Below are 18,059 nucleotides of genomic sequence, written 5' to 3' on the forward strand. Positions count from 1 at the left end.
GAAAAGCTGAGCAAGTTTTTTTTTTTTTGTCCACAGGTGGAGAGAAGGCTGCACCGTTCCCAGCGGCACTGCCAGGCCAGGTCGATGCGTGGAGTGAACGGAGCAAGCCCCTTTTTCAGCTCCCGGTTCTAAAAATCCGTTTAATAAGTTGTCCCCGTGTAGAGGACATATCAGATATTAAACTGATAAGAACAGATACTACACTTGATCTTAGCCAAAAGGCCGAGAAGCGATGACCCCCACTCTTTGCTGCCTGAGCCAACCTCCTCTGACACTTCTCAAGTGTCGCGGTGCAGTATTGTTAACTGGACGTAACACTGGCCGCTGCTGAGCACCCACCCACGGCCGTGCTCTCTTTGCACAGGCCGACCTCTCCACGGACACAGCTGCTTTGACGTTTGACAAACTCACAGGGCTCTGCCAGAAGGCAAAGCCTGCCAAAAATGGAATTTAACTCATGGGTATTCCTCTCCACGGAAGTCTTTAGTAAAAGGCGAAAGACTTGTGCGTGATGAAGAGAAACCAGAGTAAGGACGCTCCTGCCTTCGTGTGGGGCCGAAGTCCGTCGTCGCACCACTCACCACCTTCGCGGAACCCCCTTCTCGGCTTGCGAGGCGTTCCAATTCCCAGGCAGCTCCCATTTCCCTGAGGCCGCCCCGGCCCTTTGGCCGAGCCAATCAGATTGCGGACAGACTAAGATCCTGCCTTTTCCAGGCGGGCTAGCAAACGCTCAGCTGCTTGCAGATCTTGAGCGAGGAGCGAGAAAAGGAGACGGGCAACGCGGGGAGCGGTAAACGGGCCCTGTGGCGGGATGGAAACGTTGCCCCCTATGCCTGCAGGGGGAAATGCAGAAGGCGCACGGGGGCCCTGTTGTTGCTACACCTTGCTGTGGCGCGCTGCACTTTTCGGCCAGTTGTCATGGCTGACAAAGCGTAATTGCAAGAAGACAAAAACCAAAGGAGCCTACCGAGAAGCCGCCACTAAGTCGGCAGGGGTACTTAGCGTGACCCCCGGCGGCCGTCCCATTTGGCTCACGCCCTGAAAAGCTGAGCAAGTTTTTTTTTTTTGTCCACAGGTGGAGAGAAGGCTGCACCGTTCCCAGCGGCACTGCAAGGCCAGGTCGATGCGTGGAGTGAACGGAGCAAGCCCCTTTTTCAGCTCCCGGTTCTAAAAATCCGTTTAATAAGTTGTCCCCGTGTAGAGGACATATCAGATATTAAACTGATAAGAACAGATACTACACTTGATCTTAGCCAAAAGGCCGAGAAGCGATGACCCCCACTCTTTGCTGCCTGAGCCAACCTCCTCTGACACTTCTCAAGTGTCGCGGTGCAGTATTGTTAACTGGACGTAACACTGGCCGCTGCTGAGCACCCACCCACGGCCGTGCTCTCTTTGCACAGGCCGACCTCTCCACGGACACAGCTGCTTTGACGTTTGACAAACTCACAGGGCTCTGCCAGAAGGCAAAGCCTGCCAAAAATGGAATTTACCTCATGGGTATTCCTCTCCACGGAAGTCTTTAGTAAAAGGCGAAAGACTTGTGCGTGATGAAGAGAAACCAGAGTAAGGACGCTCCTGCCTTCGTGTGGGGCCGAAGTCCCTCGTCGCACCACTCACCACCTTCGCGGAACCCCCTTCTCGGCTTGCGAGGCGTTCCAATTCCCAGGCAGCTCCCATTTCCCTGAGGCCGCCCCGGCCCTTTGGCCGAGCCAATCAGATTGCGGACAGACTAAGATCCTGCCTTTTCCAGGCGGGCTAGCAAACGCTCAGCTGCTTGCAGATCTTGAGCGAGGAGCGAGAAAAGGAGACGGGCAACGCGGGGAGCGGTAAACGGGCCCTGTGGCGGGATGGAAACGTTGCCCCCTATGCCTGCAGGGGGAAATGCAGAACGCGCACGGGGGCCCTGTTGTTGCTACACCTTGCTGTGGCGCGCTGCACTTTTCGGCCAGTTGTCATGGCTGACAAAGCGTAATTGCAAGAAGACAAAAACCAAAGGAGCCTACCGAGAAGCCGCCACTAAGTCGGCAGGGGTACTTAGCGTGACCCCCGGCGGCCGTCCCATTTGGCTCACGCCCTGAAAAGCTGAGCAAGTTTTTTTTTTTTGTCCACAGGTGGAGAGAAGGCTGCACCGTTCCCAGCGGCACTGCAAGGCCAGGTCGATGCGTGGAGTGAACGGAGCAAGCCCCTTTTTCAGCTCCCGGTTCTAAAAATCCGTTTAATAAGTTGTCCCCGTGTAGAGGACATATCAGATATTAAACTGATAAGAACAGATACTACACTTGATCTTAGCCAAAAGGCCGAGAAGCGATGACCCCCACTCTTTGCTGCCTGAGCCAACCTCCTCTGACACTTCTCAAGTGTCGCGGTGCAGTATTGTTAACTGGACGTAACACTGGCCGCTGCTGAGCACCCACCCACGGCCGTGCTCTCTTTGCACAGGCCGACCTCTCCACGGACACAGCTGCTTTGACGTTTGACAAACTCACAGGGCTCTGCCAGAAGGCAAAGCCTGCCAAAAATGGAATTTAACTCATTGGTATTCCTCTCCACGGAAGTGTTTAGTAAAAGGCGAAAGACTTGTGCGTGATGAAGAGAAACCAGAGTAAGGACGCTCCTGCCTTCGTGTGGGGCCGAAGTCCCTCGTCGCACCACTCACCACCTTCGCGGAACCCCCTTCTCGGCTTGCGAGGCGTTCCAATTCCCAGGCAGCTCCCATTTCCCTGAGGCCGCCCCGGCCCTTTGGCCGAGCCAATCAGATTGCGGACAGACTAAGATCCTGCCTTTTCCAGGCGGGCTAGCAAACGCTCAGCTGCTTGCAGATCTTGAGCGAGGAGCGAGAAAAGGAGACGGGCAACGCGGGGAGCGGTAAACGGGCCCTGTGGCGGGATGGAAACGTTGCCCCCTATGCCTGCAGGGGGAAATGCAGAACGCGCACGGGGGCCCTGTTGTTGCTACACCTTGCTGTGGCGCGCTGCACTTTTCGGCCAGTTGTCATGGCTGACAAAGCGTAATTGCAAGAAGACAAAAACCAAAGGAGCCTACCGAGAAGCCGCCACTAAGTCGGCAGGGGTACTTAGCGTGACCCCCGGCGGCCGTCCCATTTGGCTCACGCCCTGAAAAGCTGAGCAAGTTTTTTTTTTTTTGTCCACAGGTGGAGAGAAGGCTGCACCGTTCCCAGCGGCACTGCCAGGCCAGGTCGATGCGTGGAGTGAACGGAGCAAGCCCCTTTTTCAGCTCCCGGTTCTAAAAATCCGTTTAATAAGTTGTCCCCGTGTAGAGGACATATCAGATATTAAACTGATAAGAACAGATACTACACTTGATCTTAGCCAAAAGGCCGAGAAGCGATGACCCCCACTCTTTGCTGCCTGAGCCAACCTCCTCTGACACTTCTCAAGTGTCGCGGTGCAGTATTGTTAACTGGACGTAACACTGGCCGCTGCTGAGCACCCACCCACGGCCGTGCTCTCTTTGCACAGGCCGACCTCTCCACGGACACAGCTGCTTTGACGTTTGACAAACTCACAGGGCTCTGCCAGAAGGCAAAGCCTGCCAAAAATGGAATTTAACTCATTGGTATTCCTCTCCACGGAAGTCTTTAGTAAAAGGCGAAAGACTTGTGCGTGATGAAGAGAAACCAGAGTAAGGACGCTCCTGCCTTCGTGTGGGGCCGAAGTCCGTCGTCGCACCACTCACCACCTTCGCGGAACCCCCTTCTCGGCTTGCGAGGCGTTCCAATTCCCAGGCAGCTCCCATTTCCCTGAGGCCGCCCCGGCCCTTTGGCCGAGCCAATCAGATTGCGGACAGACTAAGATCCTGCCTTTTCCAGGCGGGCTAGCAAACGCTCAGCTGCTTGCAGATCTTGAGCGAGGAGCGAGAAAAGGAGACGGGCAACGCGGGGAGCGGTAAACGGGCCCTGTGGCGGGATGGAAACGTTGCCCCCTATGCCTGCAGGGGGAAATGCAGAACGCGCACGGGGGCCCTGTTGTTGCTACACCTTGCTGTGGCGCGCTGCACTTTTCGGCCAGTTGTCATGGCTGACAAAGCGTAATTGCAAGAAGACAAAAACCAAAGGAGCCTACCGAGAAGCCGCCACTAAGTCGGCAGGGGTACTTAGCGTGACCCCCGGCGGCCGTCCCATTTGGCTCATGCCCTGAAAAGCTGAGCAAGTTTTTTTTTTTTGTCCACAGGTGGAGAGAAGGCTGCACCGTTCCCAGCGGCACTGCAAGGCCAGGTCGATGCGTGGAGTGAACGGAGCAAGCCCCTTTTTCAGCTCCCGGTTCTAAAAATCCGTTTAATAAGTTGTCCCCGTGTAGAGGACATATCAGATATTAAACTGATAAGAACAGATACTACACTTGATCTTAGCCAAAAGGCCGAGAAGCGATGACCCCCACTCTTTGCTGCCTGAGCCAACCTCCTCTGACACTTCTCAAGTGTCGCGGTGCAGTATTGTTAACTGGACGTAACACTGGCCGCTGCTGAGCACCCACCCACGGCCGTGCTCTCTTTGCACAGGCCGACCTCTCCACGGACACAGCTGCTTTGACGTTTGACAAACTCACAGGGCTCTGCCAGAAGGCAAAGCCTGCCAAAAATGGAATTTACCTCATTGGTATTCCTCTCCACGGAAGTCTTTAGTAAAAGGCGAAAGACTTGTGCGTGATGAAGAGAAACCAGAGTAAGGACGCTCCTGCCTTCGTGTGGGGCCGAAGTCCCTCGTCGCACCACTCACCACCTTCGCGGAACCCCCTTCTCGGCTTGCGAGGCGTTCCAATTCCCAGGCAGCTCCCATTTCCCTGAGGCCGCCCCGGCCCTTTGGCCGAGCCAATCAGATTGCGGACAGACTAAGATCCTGCCTTTTCCAGGCGGGCTAGCAAACGCTCAGCTGCTTGCAGATCTTGAGCGAGGAGCGAGAAAAGGAGACGGGCAACGCGGGGAGCGGTAAACGGGCCCTGTGGCGGGATGGAAACGTTGCCCCCTATGCCTGCAGGGGGAAATGCAGAACGCGCACGGGGGCCCTGTTGTTGCTACACCTTGCTGTGGCGCGCTGCACTTTTCGGCCAGTTGTCATGGCTGACAAAGCGTAATTGCAAGAAGACAAAAACCAAAGGAGCCTACCGAGAAGCCGCCACTAAGTCGGCAGGGGTACTTAGCGTGACCCCCGGCGGCCGTCCCATTTGGCTCACGCCCTGAAAAGCTGAGCAAGTTTTTTTTTTTTTGTCCACAGGTGGAGAGAAGGCTGCACCGTTCCCAGCGGCACTGCAAGGCCAGGTCGATGCGTGGAGTGAACGGAGCAAGCCCCTTTTTCAGCTCCCGGTTCTAAAAATCCGTTTAATAAGTTGTCCCCGTGTAGAGGACATATCAGATATTAAACTGATAAGAACAGATACTACACTTGATCTTAGCCAAAAGGCCGAGAAGCGATGACCCCCACTCTTTGCTGCCTGAGCCAACCTCCTCTGACACTTCTCAAGTGTCGCGGTGCAGTATTGTTAACTGGACGTAACACTGGCCGCTGCTGAGCACCCACCCACGGCCGTGCTCTCTTTGCACAGGCCGACCTCTCCACGGACACAGCTGCTTTGACGTTTGACAAACTCACAGGGCTCTGCCAGAAGGCAAAGCCTGCCAAAAATGGAATTTAACTCATCGGTATTCCTCTCCACGGAAGTCTTTAGTAAAAGGCGAAAGACTTGTGCGTGATGAAGAGAAACCAGAGTAAGGACGCTCCTGCCTTCGTGTGGGGCCGAAGTCCCTCGTCGCACCACTCACCACCTTCGCGGAACCCCCTTCTCGGCTTGCGAGGCGTTCCATTTCCCAGGCAGCTCCCATTTCCCTGAGGCCGCCCCGGCCCTTTGGCCGAGCCAATCAGATTGCGGACAGACTAAGATCCTGCCTTTTCCAGGCGGGCTAGCAAACGCTCAGCTGCTTGCAGATCTTGAGCGAGGAGCGAGAAAAGGAGACGGGCAACGCGGGGAGCGGTAAACGGGCCCTGTGGCGGGATGGAAACGTTGCCCCCTATGCCTGCAGGGGGAAATGCAGAACGCGCACGGGGGCCCTGTTGTTGCTACACCTTGCTGTGGCGCGCTGCACTTTTCGGCCAGTTGTCATGGCTGACAAAGCGTAATTGCAAGAAGACAAAAACCAAAGGAGCCTACCGAGAAGCCGCCACTAAGTCGGCAGGGGTACTTAGCGTGACCCCCGGCGGCCGTCCCATTTGGCTCACGCCCTGAAAAGCTGAGCAAGTTTTTTTTTTTTTGTCCAAAGGGGGAGAGAAGGCTGCACCGTTCCCAGCGGCACTGCCAGGCCAGGTCGATGCGTGGAGTGAACGGAGCAAGCCCCTTTTTCAGCTCCCGGTTCTAAAAATCCGTTTAATAAGTTGTCCCCGTGTAGAGGACATATCAGATATTAAACTGATAAGAACAGATACTACACTTGATCTTAGCCAAAAGGCCGAGAAGCGATGACCCCCACTCTTTGCTGCCTGAGCCAACCTCCTCTGACACTTCTCAAGTGTCGCGGTGCAGTATTGTTAACTGGACGTAACACTGGCCGCTGCTGAGCACCCACCCACGGCCGTGCTCTCTTTGCACAGGCCGACCTCTCCACGGACACAGCTGCTTTGACGTTTGACAAACTCACAGGGCTCTGCCAGAAGGCAAAGCCTGCCAAAAATGGAATTTAACTCATCGGTATTCCTCTCCACGGAAGTCTTTAGTAAAAGGCGAAAGACTTGTGCGTGATGAAGAGAAACCAGAGTAAGGACGCTCCTGCCTTCGTGTGGGGCCGAAGTCCCTCGTCGCACCACTCACCACCTTCGCGGAACCCCCTTCTCGGCTTGCGAGGCGTTCCATTTCCCAGGCAGCTCCCATTTCCCTGAGGCCGCCCCGGCCCTTTGGCCGAGCCAATCAGATTGCGGACAGACTAAGATCCTGCCTTTTCCAGGCGGGCTAGCAAACGCTCAGCTGCTTGCAGATCTTGAGCGAGGAGCGAGAAAAGGAGACGGGCAACGCGGGGAGCGGTAAACGGGCCCTGTGGCGGGATGGAAACGTTGCCCCCTATGCCTGCAGGGGGAAATGCAGAACGCGCACGGGGGCCCTGTTGTTGCTACACCTTGCTGTGGCGCGCTGCACTTTTCGGCCAGTTGTCATGGCTGACAAAGCGTAATTGCAAGAAGACAAAAACCAAAGGAGCCTACCGAGAAGCCGCCACTAAGTCGGCAGGGGTACTTAGCGTGACCCCCGGCGGCCGTCCCATTTGGCTCACGCCCTGAAAAGCTGAGCAAGTTTTTTTTTTTTGTCCACAGGTGGAGAGAAGGCTGCACCGTTCCCAGCGGCACTGCAAGGCCAGGTCGATGCGTGGAGTGAACGGAGCAAGCCCCTTTTTCAGCTCCCGGTTCTAAAAATCCGTTTAATAAGTTGTCCCCGTGTAGAGGACATATCAGATATTAAACTGATAAGAACAGATACTACACTTGATCTTAGCCAAAAGGCCGAGAAGCGATGACCCCCACTCTTTGCTGCCTGAGCCAACCTCCTCTGACACTTCTCAAGTGTCGCGGTGCAGTATTGTTAACTGGACGTAACACTGGCCGCTGCTGAGCACCCACCCACGGCCGTGCTCTCTTTGCACAGGCCGACCTCTCCACGGACACAGCTGCTTTGACGTTTGACAAACTCACAGGGCTCTGCCAGAAGGCAAAGCCTGCCAAAAATGGAATTTAACTCATTGGTATTCCTCTCCACGGAAGTCTTTAGTAAAAGGCGAAAGACTTGTGCGTGATGAAGAGAAACCAGAGTAAGGACGCTCCTGCCTTCGTGTGGGGCCGAAGTCCCTCGTCGCACCACTCACCACCTTCGCGGAACCCCCTTCTCGGCTTGCGAGGCGTTCCATTTCCCAGGCAGCTCCCATTTCCCTGAGGCCGCCCCGGCCCTTTGGCCGAGCCAATCAGATTGCGGACAGACTAAGATCCTGCCTTTTCCAGGCGGGCTAGCAAACGCTCAGCTGCTTGCAGATATTGAGCGAGGAGCGAGAAAAGGAGACGGGCAACGCGGGGAGCGGTAAACGGGCCCTGTGGCGGGATGGAAACGTTGCCCCCTATGCCTGCAGGGGGAAATGCAGAACGCGCACGGGGGCCCTGTTGTTGCTACACCTTGCTGTGGCGCGCTGCACTTTTCGGCCAGTTGTCATGGCTGACAAAGCGTAATTGCAAGAAGACAAAAACCAAAGGAGCCTACCGAGAAGCCGCCACTAAGTCGGCAGGGGTACTTAGCGTGACCCCCGGCGGCCGTCCCATTTGGCTCACGCCCTGAAAAGCTGAGCAAGTTTTTTTTTTTTGTCCACAGGTGGAGAGAAGGCTGCACCGTTCCCAGCGGCACTGCAAGGCCAGGTCGATGCGTGGAGTGAACGGAGCAAGCCCCTTTTTCAGCTCCCGGTTCTAAAAATCCGTTTAATAAGTTGTCCCCGTGTAGAGGACATATCAGATATTAAACTGATAAGAACAGATACTACACTTGATCTTAGCCAAAAGGCCGAGAAGCGATGACCCCCACTCTTTGCTGCCTGAGCCAACCTCCTCTGACACTTCTCAAGTGTCGCGGTGCAGTATTGTTAACTGGACGTAACACTGGCCGCTGCTGAGCACCCACCCACGGCCGTGCTCTCTTTGCACAGGCCGACCTCTCCACGGACACAGCTGCTTTGACGTTTGACAAACTCACAGGGCTCTGCCAGAAGGCAAAGCCTGCCAAAAATGGAATTTAACTCATTGGTATTCCTCTCCACGGAAGTCTTTAGTAAAAGGCGAAAGACTCGTGCGTGATGAAGAGAAACCAGAGTAAGGACGCTCCTGCCTTCGTGTGGGGCCGAAGTCCCTCGTCGCACCACTCACCACCTTCGCGGAACCCCCTTCTCGGCTTGCGAGGCGTTCCATTTCCCAGGCAGCTCCCATTTCCCTGAGGCCGCCCCGGCCCTTTGGCCGAGCCAATCAGATTGCGGACAGACTAAGATCCTGCCTTTTCCAGGCGGGCTAGCAAACGCTCAGCTGCTTGCAGATCTTGAGCGAGGAGCGAGAAAAGGAGACGGGCAACGCGGGGAGCGGTAAACGGGCCCTGTGGCGGGATGGAAATGTTGCCCCCTATGCCTGCAGGGGGAAATGCAGAACGCGCACGGGGGCCCTGTTGTTGCTACACCTTGCTGTGGCGCGCTGCACTTTTCGGCCAGTTGTCATGGCTGACAAAGCGTAATTGCAAGAAGACAAAAACCAAAGGAGCCTACCGAGAAGCCGCCACTAAGTCGGCAGGGGTACTTAGCGTGACCCCCGGCGGCCGTCCCATTTGGCTCACGCCCTGAAAAGCTGAGCAAGTTTTTTTTTTTTGTCCACAGGTGGAGAGAAGGCTGCACCGTTCCCAGCGGCACTGCAAGGCCAGGTCGATGCGTGGAGTGAACGGAGCAAGCCCCTTTTTCAGCTCCCGGTTCTAAAAATCCGTTTAATAAGTTGTCCCCGTGTAGAGGACATATCAGATATTAAACTGATAAGAACAGATACTACACTTGATCTTAGCCAAGAGGCCGAGAAGCGATGACCCCCACTCTTTGCTGCCTGAGCCAACCTCCTCTGACACTTCTCAAGTGTCGCGGTGCAGTATTGTTAACTGGACGTAACACTGGCCGCTGCTGAGCACCCACCCACGGCCGTGCTCTCTTTGCACAGGCCGACCTCTCCACGGACACAGCTGCTTTGACGTTTGACAAACTCACAGGGCTCTGCCAGAAGGCAAAGCCTGCCAAAAATGGAATTTAACTCATCGGTATTCCTCTCCACGGAAGTCTTTAGTAAAAGGCGAAAGACTTGTGCGTGATGAAGAGAAACCAGAGTAAGGACGCTCCTGCCTTCGTGTGGGGCCGAAGTCCCTCGTCGCACCACTCACCACCTTCGCGGAACCCCCTTCTCGGCTTGCGAGGCGTTCCATTTCCCAGGCAGCTCCCATTTCCCTGAGGCCGCCCCGGCCCTTTGGCCGAGCCAATCAGATTGCGGACAGACTAAGATCCTGCCTTTTCCAGGCGGGCTAGCAAACGCTCAGCTGCTTGCAGATCTTGAGCGAGGAGCGAGAAAAGGAGACGGGCAACGCGGGGAGCGGTAAACGGGCCCTGTGGCGGGATGGAAACGTTGCCCCCTATGCCTGCAGGGGGAAATGCAGAACGCGCACGGGGGCCCTGTTGTTGCTACACCTTGCTGTGGCGCGCTGCACTTTTCGGCCAGTTGTCATGGCTGACAAAGCGTAATTGCAAGAAGACAAAAACCAAAGGAGCCTACCGAGAAGCCGCCACTAAGTCGGCAGGGGTACTTAGCGTGACCCCCGGCGGCCGTCCCATTTGGCTCACGCCCTGAAAAGCTGAGCAAGTTTTTTTTTTTTTTGTCCACAGGTGGAGAGAAGGCTGCACCGTTCCCAGCGGCACTGCAAGGCCAGGTCGATGCGTGGAGTGAACGGAGCAAGCCCCTTTTTCACCTCCCGGTACTAAAAATCCGTTTAATAAGTTGTCCCCGTGTAGAGGACATATCAGATATTAAACTGATAAGAACAGATACTACACTTGATCTTAGCCAAAAGGCCGAGAAGCGATGACCCCCACTCTTTGCCGCCTGAGCCAACCTCCTCTGACACTTCTCAAGTGTCGCGGTGCAGTATTGTTAACTGGACGTAACACTGGCCGCTGCTGAGCACCCACCCACGGCCGTGCTCTCTTTGCACAGGCCGACCTCTCCACGGACACAGCTGCTTTGACGTTTGACAAACTCACAGGGCTCTGCCAGAAGGCAAAGCCTGCCAAAAATGGAATTTAACTCATTGGTATTCCTCTCCACGGAAGTCTTTAGTAAAAGGCGAAAGACTTGTGCGTGATGAAGAGAAACCAGAGTAAGGACGCTCCTGCCTTCGTGTGGGGCCGAAGTCCCTCGTCGCACCACTCACCACCTTCGCGGAACCCCCTTCTCGGCTTGCGAGGCGTTCCATTTCCCAGGCAGCTCCCATTTCCCTGAGGCCGCCCCGGCCCTTTGGCCGAGCCAATCAGATTGCGGACAGACTAAGATCCTGCCTTTTCCAGGCGGGCTAGCAAACGCTCAGCTGCTTGCAGATATTGAGCGAGGAGCGAGAAAAGGAGACGGGCAACGCGGGGAGCGGTAAACGGGCCCTGTGGCGGGATGGAAACGTTGCCCCCTATGCCTGCAGGGGGAAATGCAGAACGCGCACGGGGGCCCTGTTGTTGCTACACCTTGCTGTGGCGCGCTGCACTTTTCGGCCAGTTGTCATGGCTGACAAAGCGTAATTGCAAGAAGACAAAAACCAAAGGAGCCTACCGAGAAGCCGCCACTAAGTCGGCAGGGGTACTTAGCGTGACCCCCGGCGGCTGTCCCATTTGGCTCACGCCCTGAAAAGCTGAGCAAGTTTTTTTTTTTTGTCCACAGGTGGAGAGAAGGCTGCACCGTTCCCAGCGGCACTGCAAGGCCAGGTCGATGCGTGGAGTGAACGGAGCAAGCCCCTTTTTCAGCTCCCGGTTCTAAAAATCCGTTTAATAAGTTGTCCCCGTGTAGAGGACATATCAGATATTAAACTGATAAGAACAGATACTACACTTGATCTTAGCCAAAAGGCCGAGAAGCGATGACCCCCACTCTTTGCTGCCTGAGCCAACCTCCTCTGACACTTCTCAAGTGTCGCGGTGCAGTATTGTTAACTGGACGTAACACTGGCCGCTGCTGAGCACCCACCCACGGCCGTGCTCTCTTTGCACAGGCCGACCTCTCCACGGACACAGCTGCTTTGACGTTTGACAAACTCACAGGGCTCTGCCAGAAGGCAAAGCCTGCCAAAAATGGAATTTAACTCATTGGTATTCCTCTCCACGGAAGTCTTTAGTAAAAGGCGAAAGACTCGTGCGTCATGAAGAGAAACCAGAGTAAGGACGCTCCTGCCTTCGTGTGGGGCCGAAGTCCCTCGTCGCACCACTCACCACCTTCGCGGAACCCCCTTCTCGGCTTGCGAGGCGTTCCATTTCCCAGGCAGCTCCCATTTCCCTGAGGCCGCCCCGGCCCTTTGGCCGAGCCAATCAGATTGCGGACAGACTAAGATCCTGCCTTTTCCAGGCGGGCTAGCAAACGCTCAGCTGCTTGCAGATCTTGAGCGAGGAGCGAGAAAAGGAGACGGGCAATGCGGGGAGCGGTAAACGGGCCCTGTGGCGGGATGGAAACGTTGCCCCCTATGCCTGCAGGGGGAAATGCAGAACGCGCACGGGGGCCCTGTTGTTGCTACACCTTGCTGTGGCGCGCTGCACTTTTCGGCCAGTTGTCATGGCTGACAAAGCGTAATTGCAAGAAGACAAAAACCAAAGGAGCCTACCGAGAAGCCGCCACTAAGTCGGCAGGGGTACTTAGCGTGACCCCCGGCGGCCGTCCCATTTGGCTCACGCCCTGAAAAGCTGAGCAAGTTTTTTTTTTTGTCCACAGGTGGAGAGAAGGCTGCACCGTTCCCAGCGGCACTGCAAGGCCAGGTCGATGCGTGGAGTGAACGGAGCAAGCCCCTTTTTCAGCTCCCGGTTCTAAAAATCCGTTTAATAAGTTGTCCCCGTGTAGAGGACATATCAGATATTAAACTGATAAGAACAGATACTACACTTGATCTTAGCCAAGAGGCCGAGAAGCGATGACCCCCACTCTTTGCTGCCTGAGCCAACCTCCTCTGACACTTCTCAAGTGTCGCGGTGCAGTATTGTTAACTGGACGTAACACTGGCCGCTGCTGAGCACCCACCCACGGCCGTGCTCTCTTTGCACAGGCCGACCTCTCCACGGACACAGCTGCTTTGACGTTTGACAAACTCACAGGGCTCTGCCAGAAGGCAAAGCCTGCCAAAAATGGAATTTAACTCATCGGTATTCCTCTCCACGGAAGTCTTTAGTAAAAGGCGAAAGACTTGTGCGTGATGAAGAGAAACCAGAGTAAGGACGCTCCTGCCTTCGTGTGGGGCCGAAGTCCCTCGTCGCACCACTCACCACCTTCGCGGAACCCCCTTCTCGGCTTGCGAGGCGTTCCATTTCCCAGGCAGCTCCCATTTCCCTGAGGCCGCCCCGGCCCTTTGGCCGAGCCAATCAGATTGCGGACAGACTAAGATCCTGCCTTTTCCAGGCGGGCTAGCAAACGCTCAGCTGCTTGCAGATCTTGAGCGAGGAGCGAGAAAAGGAGACGGGCAACGCGGGGAGCGGTAAACGGGCCCTGTGGCGGGATGGAAACGTTGCCCCCTATGCCTGCAGGGGGAAATGCAGAACGCGCACGGGGGCCCTGTTGTTGCTACACCTTGCTGTGGCGCGCTGCACTTTTCGGCCAGTTGTCATGGCTGACAAAGCGTAATTGCAAGAAGACAAAAACCAAAGGAGCCTACCGAGAAGCCGCCACTAAGTCGGCAGGGGTACTTAGCGTGACCCCCGGCGGCCGTCCCATTTGGCTCACGCCCTGAAAAGCTGAGCAAGTTTTTTTTTTTTTTGTCCACAGGTGGAGAGAAGGCTGCACCGTTCCCAGCGGCACTGCAAGGCCAGGTCGATGCGTGGAGTGAACGGAGCAAGCCCCTTTTTCACCTCCCGGTACTAAAAATCCGTTTAATAAGTTGTCCCCGTGTAGAGGACATATCAGATATTAAACTGATAAGAACAGATACTACACTTGATCTTAGCCAAAAGGCCGAGAAGCGATGACCCCCACTCTTTGCCGCCTGAGCCAACCTCCTCTGACACTTCTCAAGTGTCGCGGTGCAGTATTGTTAACTGGACGTAACACTGGCCGCTGCTGAGCACCCACCCACGGCCGTGCTCTCTTTGCACAGGCCGACCTCTCCACGGACACAGCTGCTTTGACGTTTGACAAACTCACAGGGCTCTGCCAGAAGGCAAAGCCTGCCAAAAATGGAATTTAACTCATTGGTATTCCTCTCCACGGAAGTCTTTAGTAAAAGGCGAAAGACTTGTGCGTGATGAAGAGAAACCAGAGTAAGGACGCTCCTGCCTTCGTGTGGGGCCGAAGTCCCTCGTCGCACCACTCACCACCTTCGCGGAACCCCCTTCTCGGCTTGCGAGGCGTTCCATTTCCCAGGCAGCTCCCATTTCCCTGAGGCCGCCCCGGCCCTTTGGCCGAGCCAATCAGATTGCGGACAGACTAAGATCCTGCCTTTTCCAGGCGGGCTAGCAAACGCTCAGCTGCTTGCAGATCTTGAGCGAGGAGCGAGAAAAGGACACGGGCAACGCGGGGAGCGGTAAACGGGCCCTGTGGCGGGATGGAAACGTTGCCCCCCATGCCTGCAGGCGGAAATGCAGAACGCGCACGGGGGCCCTGTTGTTGCTACACCTTGCTGTGGCGCGCTGCACTTTTCGGCCAGTTGTCATGGCTGACAAAGCGTAATTGCAAGAAGACAAAAACCAAAGGAGCCTACCGAGAAGCCGCCACTAAGTCGGCAGGGGTACTTAGCGTGACCCCCGGCGGCCGTCCCATTTGGCTCACGCCCTGAAAAGCTGAGCAAGTTTTTTTTTTTTGTCCACAGGTGGAGAGAAGGCTGCACCGTTCCCAGCGGCACTGCAAGGCCAGGTCGATGCGTGGAGTGAACGGAGCAAGCCCCTTTTTCAGCTCCCGGTTCTAAAAATCCGTTTAATAAGTTGTCCCCGTGTAGAGGACATATCAGATATTAAACTGATAAGAACAGATACTACACTTGATCTTAGCCAAAAGGCCGAGAAGCGATGACCCCCACTCTTTGCTGCCTGAGCCAACCTCCTCTGACACTTCTCAAGTGTCGCGGTGCAGTATTGTTAACTGGACGTAACACTGGCCGCTGCTGAGCACCCACCCACGGCCGTGCTCTCTTTGCACAGGCCGACCTCTCCACGGACACAGCTGCTTTGACGTTTGACAAACTCACAGGGCTCTGCCAGAAGGCAAAGCCTGCCAAAAATGGAATTTAACTCATTGGTATTCCTCTCCACGGAAGTCTTTAGTAAAAGGCGAAAGACTTGTGCGTGATGAAGAGAAACCAGAGTAAGGACGCTCCTGCCTTCGTGTGGGGCCGAAGTCCCTCGTCGCACCACTCACCACCTTCGCGGAACCCCCTTCTCGGCTTGCGAGGCGTTCCATTTCCCAGGCAGCTCCCATTTCCCTGAGGCCGCCCCGGCCCTTTGGCCGAGCCAATCAGATTGCGGACAGACTAAGATCCTGCCTTTTCCAGGCGGGCTAGCAAACGCTCAGCTGCTTGCAGATCTTGAGCGAGGAGCGAGAAAAGGAGACGGGCAACGCGGGGAGCGGTAAACGGGCCCTGTGGCGGGATGGAAACGTTGCCCCCTATGCCTGCAGGGGGAAATGCAGAACGCGCACGGGGGCCCTGTTGTTGCTACACCTTGCTGTGGCGCGCTGCACTTTTCGGCCAGTTGTCATGGCTGTCAAAGCGTAATTGCAAGAAGACAAAAACCAAAGGAGCCTACCGAGAAGCCGCCACTAAGTCGGCAGGGGTACTTAGCGTGACCCCCGGCGGCCGTCCCATTTGGCTCACGCCCTGAAAAGCTGAGCAAGTTTTTTTTTTTTTGTCCACAGGTGGAGAGAAGGCTGCACCGTTCCCAGCGGCACTGCAAGGCCAGGTCGATGCGTGGAGTGAACGGAGCAAGCCCCTTTTTCACCTCCCGGTACTAAAAATCCGTTTAATAAGTTGTCCCCGTGTAGAGGACATATCAGATATTAAACTGATACGAACAGATACTACACTTGATCTTAGCCAAAAGGCCGAGAAGCGATGACCCCCACTCTTTGCTGCCTGAGCCAACCTCCTCTGACACTTCTCAAGTGTCGCGGTGCAGTATTGTTAACTGGACGTAACACTGGCCGCTGCTGAGCACCCACCCACGGCCGTGCTCTCTTTGCACAGGCCGACCTCTCCACGGACACAGCTGCTTTGACGTTTGACAAACTCACAGGGCTCTGCCAGAAGGCAAAGCCTGCCAAAAATGGAATTTAACTCATTGGTATTCCTCTCCACGGAAGTCTTTAGTAAAAGGCGAAAGACTTGTGCGTGATGAAGAGAAACCAGAGTAAGGACGCTCCTGCCTTCGTGTGGGGCCGAAGTCCCTCGTCGCACCACTCACCACCTTCGCGGAACCCCCTTCTCGGCTTGCGAGGCGTTCCATTTCCCAGGCAGCTCCCATTTCCCTGAGGCCGCCCCGGCCCTTTGGCCGAGCCAATCAGATTGCGGACAGACTAAGATCCTGCCTTTTCCAGGCGGGCTAGCAAACGCTCAGCTGCTTGCAGATCTTGAGCGAGGAGCGAGAAAAGGAGACGGGCAACGCGGGGAGCGGTAAACGGGCCCTGTGGCGGGATGGAAACGTTGCCCCCTATGCCTGCAGGGGGAAATGCAGAACGCGCACGGGGGCCCTGTTGTTGCTACACCTTGCTGTGGCGCGCTGCACTTTTCGGCCAGTTGTCATGGCTGACAAAGCGTAATTGCAAGAAGACAAAAACCAAAGGAGCCTACCGAGAAGCCGCCACTAAGTCGGCAGGGGTACTTAGCGTGACCCCCGGCGGCCGTCCCATTTGGCTCACGCCCTGAAAAGCTGAGCAAGTTTTTTTTTTTTGTCCACAGGTGGAGAGAAGGCTGCACCGTTCCCAGCGGCACTGCAAGGCCAGGTCGATGCGTGGAGTGAACGGAGCAAGCCCCTTTTTCAGCTCCCGGTTCTAAAAATCCGTTTAATAAGTTGTCCCCGTGTAGAGGACATATCAGATATTAAACTGATAAGAACAGATACTACACTTGATCTTAGCCAAAAGGCCGAGAAGCGATGACCCCCACTCTTTGCTGCCTGAGCCAACCTCCTCTGACACTTCTCAAGTGTCGCGGTGCAGTATTGTTAACTGGACGTAACACTGGCCGCTGCTGAGCACCCACCCACGGCCGTGCTCTCTTTGCACAGGCCGACCTCTCCACGGACACAGCTGCTTTGACGTTTGACAAACTCACAGGGCTCTGCCAGAAGGCAAAGCCTGCCAAAAATGGAATTTAACTCATTGGTATTCCTCTCCACGGAAGTCTTTAGTAAAAGGCGAAAGACTTGTGCGTGATGAAGAGAAACCAGAGTAAGGACGCTCCTGCCTTCGTGTGGGGCCGAAGTCCCTCGTCGCACCACTCACCACCTTCGCGGAACCCCCTTCTCGGCTTGCGAGGCGTTCCATTTCCCAGGCAGCTCCCATTTCCCTGAGGCCGCCCCGGCCCTTTGGCCGAGCCAATCAGATTGCGGACAGACTAAGATCCTGCCTTTTCCAGGCGGGCTAGCAAACGCTCAGCTGCTTGCAGATCTTGAGCGAGGAGCGAGAAAAGGAGACGGGCAACGCGGGGAGCGGTAAACGGGCCCTGTGGCGGGATGGAAATGTTGCCCCCCATGCCTGCAGGGGGAAATGCAGAACGCGCACGGGGGCCCTGTTGTTGCTACACCTTGCTGTGGCGCGCTGCACTTTTCGGCCAGTTGTCATGGCTGACAAAGCGTAATTGCAAGAAGACAAAAACCAAAGGAGCCTACCGAGAAGCCGCCACTAAGTCGGCAGGGGTACTTAGCGTGACCCCCGGCGGCCGTCCCATTTGGCTCACGCCCTGAAAAGCTGAGCAAGTTTTTTTTTTTGTCCACAGGTGGAGAGAAGGCTGCACCGTTCCCAGCGGCACTGCAAGGCCAGGTCGATGCGTGGAGTGAACGGAGCAAGCCCCTTTTTCAGCTCCCGGTTCTAAAAATCCGTTTAATAAGTTGTCCCCGTGTAGAGGACATATCAGATATTAAACTGATAAGAACAGATACTACACTTGATCTTAGCCAAAAGGCCGAGAAGCGATGACCCCCACTCTTTGCTGCCTGAGCCAACCTCCTCTGACACTTCTCAAGTGTCGCGGTGCAGTATTGTTAACTGGACGTAACACTGGCCGCTGCTGAGCACCCACCCACGGCCGTGCTCTCTTTGCACAGGCCGACCTCTCCACGGACACAGCTGC

At 55.6% G+C, this 18,059-nt stretch overlaps 35 non-coding genes across 35 annotated transcripts; all 35 read right to left on the reverse strand.

Moving 5' to 3' along the window:
- Positions 1-43: 43 nt before the first annotated feature.
- Positions 44-234, reverse strand: LOC137114363 (U2 spliceosomal RNA). Its single transcript, XR_010913467.1, has one exon. It is a non-coding gene; the product is annotated as a U2 spliceosomal RNA (small nuclear RNA).
- A 181-nt stretch (positions 235-415) lies between these two features.
- LOC137113768 (U5 spliceosomal RNA) lies at positions 416-531 on the reverse strand. Its single transcript, XR_010912889.1, has one exon. It is a non-coding gene; the product is annotated as a U5 spliceosomal RNA (small nuclear RNA).
- Positions 532-1,082: 551 nt separating this feature from the next.
- Positions 1,083-1,273, reverse strand: LOC137114028 (U2 spliceosomal RNA). Its single transcript, XR_010913143.1, has one exon. It is a non-coding gene; the product is annotated as a U2 spliceosomal RNA (small nuclear RNA).
- Positions 1,274-1,454: 181 nt separating this feature from the next.
- Positions 1,455-1,570, reverse strand: LOC137113880 (U5 spliceosomal RNA). Its single transcript, XR_010913000.1, has one exon. It is a non-coding gene; the product is annotated as a U5 spliceosomal RNA (small nuclear RNA).
- A 551-nt stretch (positions 1,571-2,121) lies between these two features.
- LOC137114029 (U2 spliceosomal RNA) lies at positions 2,122-2,312 on the reverse strand. The gene has a single exon (XR_010913144.1). It is a non-coding gene; the product is annotated as a U2 spliceosomal RNA (small nuclear RNA).
- Positions 2,313-2,493: 181 nt separating this feature from the next.
- On the reverse strand, positions 2,494-2,609 carry LOC137113918 (U5 spliceosomal RNA). Its single transcript, XR_010913036.1, has one exon. It is a non-coding gene; the product is annotated as a U5 spliceosomal RNA (small nuclear RNA).
- Positions 2,610-3,161: 552 nt separating this feature from the next.
- LOC137114365 (U2 spliceosomal RNA) lies at positions 3,162-3,352 on the reverse strand. Its single transcript, XR_010913468.1, has one exon. It is a non-coding gene; the product is annotated as a U2 spliceosomal RNA (small nuclear RNA).
- A 181-nt stretch (positions 3,353-3,533) lies between these two features.
- LOC137113479 (U5 spliceosomal RNA) lies at positions 3,534-3,649 on the reverse strand. Its single transcript, XR_010912607.1, has one exon. It is a non-coding gene; the product is annotated as a U5 spliceosomal RNA (small nuclear RNA).
- A 551-nt stretch (positions 3,650-4,200) lies between these two features.
- On the reverse strand, positions 4,201-4,391 carry LOC137114030 (U2 spliceosomal RNA). The gene has a single exon (XR_010913145.1). It is a non-coding gene; the product is annotated as a U2 spliceosomal RNA (small nuclear RNA).
- A 181-nt stretch (positions 4,392-4,572) lies between these two features.
- Positions 4,573-4,688, reverse strand: LOC137113865 (U5 spliceosomal RNA). Its single transcript, XR_010912985.1, has one exon. It is a non-coding gene; the product is annotated as a U5 spliceosomal RNA (small nuclear RNA).
- Positions 4,689-5,240: 552 nt separating this feature from the next.
- LOC137114031 (U2 spliceosomal RNA) lies at positions 5,241-5,431 on the reverse strand. The gene has a single exon (XR_010913146.1). It is a non-coding gene; the product is annotated as a U2 spliceosomal RNA (small nuclear RNA).
- Positions 5,432-5,612: 181 nt separating this feature from the next.
- On the reverse strand, positions 5,613-5,728 carry LOC137113798 (U5 spliceosomal RNA). Its single transcript, XR_010912920.1, has one exon. It is a non-coding gene; the product is annotated as a U5 spliceosomal RNA (small nuclear RNA).
- A 552-nt stretch (positions 5,729-6,280) lies between these two features.
- LOC137114366 (U2 spliceosomal RNA) lies at positions 6,281-6,471 on the reverse strand. The gene has a single exon (XR_010913469.1). It is a non-coding gene; the product is annotated as a U2 spliceosomal RNA (small nuclear RNA).
- Positions 6,472-6,652: 181 nt separating this feature from the next.
- Positions 6,653-6,768, reverse strand: LOC137113799 (U5 spliceosomal RNA). The gene has a single exon (XR_010912921.1). It is a non-coding gene; the product is annotated as a U5 spliceosomal RNA (small nuclear RNA).
- A 551-nt stretch (positions 6,769-7,319) lies between these two features.
- LOC137114032 (U2 spliceosomal RNA) lies at positions 7,320-7,510 on the reverse strand. The gene has a single exon (XR_010913147.1). It is a non-coding gene; the product is annotated as a U2 spliceosomal RNA (small nuclear RNA).
- A 181-nt stretch (positions 7,511-7,691) lies between these two features.
- On the reverse strand, positions 7,692-7,807 carry LOC137113480 (U5 spliceosomal RNA). Its single transcript, XR_010912608.1, has one exon. It is a non-coding gene; the product is annotated as a U5 spliceosomal RNA (small nuclear RNA).
- A 551-nt stretch (positions 7,808-8,358) lies between these two features.
- Positions 8,359-8,549, reverse strand: LOC137114033 (U2 spliceosomal RNA). The gene has a single exon (XR_010913148.1). It is a non-coding gene; the product is annotated as a U2 spliceosomal RNA (small nuclear RNA).
- Positions 8,550-8,730: 181 nt separating this feature from the next.
- On the reverse strand, positions 8,731-8,846 carry LOC137113836 (U5 spliceosomal RNA). The gene has a single exon (XR_010912956.1). It is a non-coding gene; the product is annotated as a U5 spliceosomal RNA (small nuclear RNA).
- A 551-nt stretch (positions 8,847-9,397) lies between these two features.
- LOC137114338 (U2 spliceosomal RNA) lies at positions 9,398-9,588 on the reverse strand. Its single transcript, XR_010913443.1, has one exon. It is a non-coding gene; the product is annotated as a U2 spliceosomal RNA (small nuclear RNA).
- Positions 9,589-9,769: 181 nt separating this feature from the next.
- LOC137113800 (U5 spliceosomal RNA) lies at positions 9,770-9,885 on the reverse strand. The gene has a single exon (XR_010912922.1). It is a non-coding gene; the product is annotated as a U5 spliceosomal RNA (small nuclear RNA).
- Positions 9,886-10,438: 553 nt separating this feature from the next.
- Positions 10,439-10,629, reverse strand: LOC137114244 (U2 spliceosomal RNA). Its single transcript, XR_010913353.1, has one exon. It is a non-coding gene; the product is annotated as a U2 spliceosomal RNA (small nuclear RNA).
- Positions 10,630-10,810: 181 nt separating this feature from the next.
- LOC137113481 (U5 spliceosomal RNA) lies at positions 10,811-10,926 on the reverse strand. The gene has a single exon (XR_010912609.1). It is a non-coding gene; the product is annotated as a U5 spliceosomal RNA (small nuclear RNA).
- Positions 10,927-11,477: 551 nt separating this feature from the next.
- Positions 11,478-11,668, reverse strand: LOC137114034 (U2 spliceosomal RNA). The gene has a single exon (XR_010913149.1). It is a non-coding gene; the product is annotated as a U2 spliceosomal RNA (small nuclear RNA).
- A 181-nt stretch (positions 11,669-11,849) lies between these two features.
- Positions 11,850-11,965, reverse strand: LOC137113837 (U5 spliceosomal RNA). Its single transcript, XR_010912957.1, has one exon. It is a non-coding gene; the product is annotated as a U5 spliceosomal RNA (small nuclear RNA).
- A 550-nt stretch (positions 11,966-12,515) lies between these two features.
- Positions 12,516-12,706, reverse strand: LOC137114339 (U2 spliceosomal RNA). Its single transcript, XR_010913444.1, has one exon. It is a non-coding gene; the product is annotated as a U2 spliceosomal RNA (small nuclear RNA).
- Positions 12,707-12,887: 181 nt separating this feature from the next.
- Positions 12,888-13,003, reverse strand: LOC137113801 (U5 spliceosomal RNA). Its single transcript, XR_010912923.1, has one exon. It is a non-coding gene; the product is annotated as a U5 spliceosomal RNA (small nuclear RNA).
- A 553-nt stretch (positions 13,004-13,556) lies between these two features.
- Positions 13,557-13,747, reverse strand: LOC137114245 (U2 spliceosomal RNA). The gene has a single exon (XR_010913354.1). It is a non-coding gene; the product is annotated as a U2 spliceosomal RNA (small nuclear RNA).
- A 181-nt stretch (positions 13,748-13,928) lies between these two features.
- LOC137113482 (U5 spliceosomal RNA) lies at positions 13,929-14,044 on the reverse strand. The gene has a single exon (XR_010912610.1). It is a non-coding gene; the product is annotated as a U5 spliceosomal RNA (small nuclear RNA).
- A 551-nt stretch (positions 14,045-14,595) lies between these two features.
- LOC137114036 (U2 spliceosomal RNA) lies at positions 14,596-14,786 on the reverse strand. Its single transcript, XR_010913151.1, has one exon. It is a non-coding gene; the product is annotated as a U2 spliceosomal RNA (small nuclear RNA).
- A 181-nt stretch (positions 14,787-14,967) lies between these two features.
- Positions 14,968-15,083, reverse strand: LOC137113483 (U5 spliceosomal RNA). Its single transcript, XR_010912611.1, has one exon. It is a non-coding gene; the product is annotated as a U5 spliceosomal RNA (small nuclear RNA).
- Positions 15,084-15,635: 552 nt separating this feature from the next.
- On the reverse strand, positions 15,636-15,826 carry LOC137113276 (U2 spliceosomal RNA). The gene has a single exon (XR_010912411.1). It is a non-coding gene; the product is annotated as a U2 spliceosomal RNA (small nuclear RNA).
- Positions 15,827-16,007: 181 nt separating this feature from the next.
- On the reverse strand, positions 16,008-16,123 carry LOC137113484 (U5 spliceosomal RNA). Its single transcript, XR_010912612.1, has one exon. It is a non-coding gene; the product is annotated as a U5 spliceosomal RNA (small nuclear RNA).
- A 551-nt stretch (positions 16,124-16,674) lies between these two features.
- Positions 16,675-16,865, reverse strand: LOC137114037 (U2 spliceosomal RNA). The gene has a single exon (XR_010913152.1). It is a non-coding gene; the product is annotated as a U2 spliceosomal RNA (small nuclear RNA).
- A 181-nt stretch (positions 16,866-17,046) lies between these two features.
- Positions 17,047-17,162, reverse strand: LOC137113485 (U5 spliceosomal RNA). Its single transcript, XR_010912613.1, has one exon. It is a non-coding gene; the product is annotated as a U5 spliceosomal RNA (small nuclear RNA).
- Positions 17,163-17,712: 550 nt separating this feature from the next.
- Positions 17,713-17,903, reverse strand: LOC137114038 (U2 spliceosomal RNA). Its single transcript, XR_010913153.1, has one exon. It is a non-coding gene; the product is annotated as a U2 spliceosomal RNA (small nuclear RNA).
- Positions 17,904-18,059: the final 156 nt, after the last annotated feature.

This window comes from Channa argus, unplaced genomic scaffold (assembly GCF_033026475.1).
Source record: "Channa argus isolate prfri unplaced genomic scaffold, Channa argus male v1.0 Contig016, whole genome shotgun sequence".
Classification (NCBI taxonomy): Eukaryota; Metazoa; Chordata; class Actinopteri; order Anabantiformes; family Channidae; genus Channa; species Channa argus.